A 2,380-nucleotide genomic window follows, 5' to 3' on the forward strand; every position below is an offset into this window, starting at 1 on the left:
GAATTAAATAAAATTTTATAGTGTGGGATAAGGTTGCAGGCCGTAACATAATTGAATATGAATACATTGTGGGATCGAGTTGCACGCTGCAACAGAATTGATTGAAGTAATAATTGATTATGACTGCCGAGTTGGTTTTGATTATTATTATTATTATTATTATTATTATTATTATTATTATTATTATTATTATTATTATTATTATTATTATTATTATTATTATTATTATTATTATTATTATTATTATTATTATTATTATTATTATTATTATTATTATTATTATTATTATTTTTATAGTGTTGATTGACGAGACGAGTAGCAAAGTTAACGCGATGTTGGAGGTTTGGACACAGATCTTGGAGTCTAAAGGTTTCAAACTGAATAGAACCAAGACAGAATACTTGGAGTGCAAATTCAGTGACGAGACCCATGATGCAGACGTAGAGGTTAAGCTTAATGCTCAAGTTATCCCCAAGAGAGCGAGTTTTATGTATCTCAGGTCTATTATCCAGGGTAATAGGGAGATTGCCGAAGATGTCACGCATCGCATTGGAGCAAGATGGATGAAGTGGAGGCTCGCTTCTGGTATTACATGTGATAGGAATGTGCCGTTAAGACTTAAGGGTAAGTTTTATCGAGTGGTGGTTTGAGCGGCTATGTTGTATGAGGCTGAGTGTTGACCAGTCAAGAACTCCCACGTGTAGAAGATGAGAGTAGCAGAGATGAAGATGTTGAGATGGATGTGTAGGTATACTAGGAGAGATAGGATTAGAAATGAAGCTATCCGGGACAGAGTGGGAGTAGCCTCCGTAGAGACAAGATGCGGGAGTCGAGGCTGAGATGGTTCAGACATGTTAACAGAGGAAGCATGGAAGCGCCTGTTAGGAGGTGTGAAAGGTTGGCATGGAAAGTTTGAGAAGAGGTCGAGGTAGGCCTAAAAAGTATTGGGGAGAGGTAATTAGGCAGGACATGGTGATGCTTCAGCTTACTAAGGACATGACCCTTGATAGGAGAGTGTGGAGGTCTAGGATTAAGGTAGAAAGTTAGGAGGTAGTCTATAGTTGTTTACTGATAGTCTTAGTAGTATGCATGTCCCTTCATATTCTTAGATTATGTTATGTGGTTTTGTTCGCCTCAGGTATTGTATTCCCTGTTGCTATAATTTGGTACCACTTATCTTTTATCTCTTCCTTTTCTTTTATCTTCCATCTTTCTTCCTCCCTTGCTTTACTCTTCTTCTTCTTGCCCTTCCTGAGCCGAGGGTCTATTGGTAACAATCTCTCTACCTGCATTAGGTAGGGGTAAGGTCTGCGTACAGACTACTCTCCCCAGACCCCACTTGTTGGGATGAAACTGGGTTTGTTACTTACTTTACTTACTATTATTATTATTATTATTATTATTATTATTATTATTATTATTATTATTATTATTACGTATATGTTAATGTAAGTGACCTGCCTTAACCTTGTCACAATTTCATCGAGGTTAGTGTCATAACCCAAATTCTCCATCCATGAATTGTCGTGAAGACACCTAGTCCCTACGGCTAGGTAAGCCTAACATTTGCGGAACAAAAACAAAAACATGGAAATTAACAACTAACGATAATAGATAATCTAAATAAGCATTAGAGATGTTGCTTGGCAAATACAATAAATAACTTCGCAATATACACAACCCTCCCGAGACCCGGAACACCGTAAGTCACAAGCTTCTAAGAATTTTTAACTGCTGTATACATAAATGTCTGAAGAAACAAGGAAAGAAATAAATTAGGGGATAGAGGAGGACTCCGAAGTCTGCGGACATAGTAGATATGCCTTGAAGTCTCCAAAGCTATCTCGACTCACTGCAATGCGGCTGATAAGTAGTACCTGGATCTGCACATAAAAAACAAGTGTAGGAAAGGTTATGATTACACCACAACAATACCCAGTAAGTGTCAAGCCTAACCTCGATCGAGTAGTGACTAGCTCAGGTCAGGGCCCTACTGTTATGTAAATATTAAAAACAGGATAGACTAAAATATCGTGGTAAAATAAAGACCGAAATTTTAACAAGAATGAAATCATTGAATGGTAACTACTCAGTACACAGATAACAACAGGGGATCTCCCGAGATACCTTCCCTTTGTCCTAAATGTAAATATGCAGGGGGGTCTCCCGGAATTCCGTTTCGTAGTCCCAAAGTAAATATGCAAGATAGGGGGATCTCCCGGAATACCGTTCCGTAGTCCCAAAGTAAATATGCAGAGGGATCTCCCGGAATATTGTTCCATAGTCCCAAAAACAATTTGCAGGGGGATCTCCTCGAATACCGTTCCGTAATCCCAAAGTAAATATGCATCTCAAACAACGGAAATAACAGTTACAACAA

General features: G+C 38.1%; 1 pseudogene; it reads left to right on the forward strand.

The window, feature by feature from the left end:
• Positions 1–332: 332 nt before the first annotated feature.
• On the forward strand, positions 333–1,447 carry LOC138889801 (uncharacterized; annotated as a pseudogene).
• The last annotated feature ends 933 nt before the right edge of the window (positions 1,448–2,380 follow it).

This window comes from Nicotiana sylvestris, chromosome 4 (assembly GCF_000393655.2).
Source record: "Nicotiana sylvestris chromosome 4, ASM39365v2, whole genome shotgun sequence".
Lineage (NCBI taxonomy): Eukaryota > Viridiplantae > Streptophyta > Magnoliopsida > Solanales > Solanaceae > Nicotiana > Nicotiana sylvestris.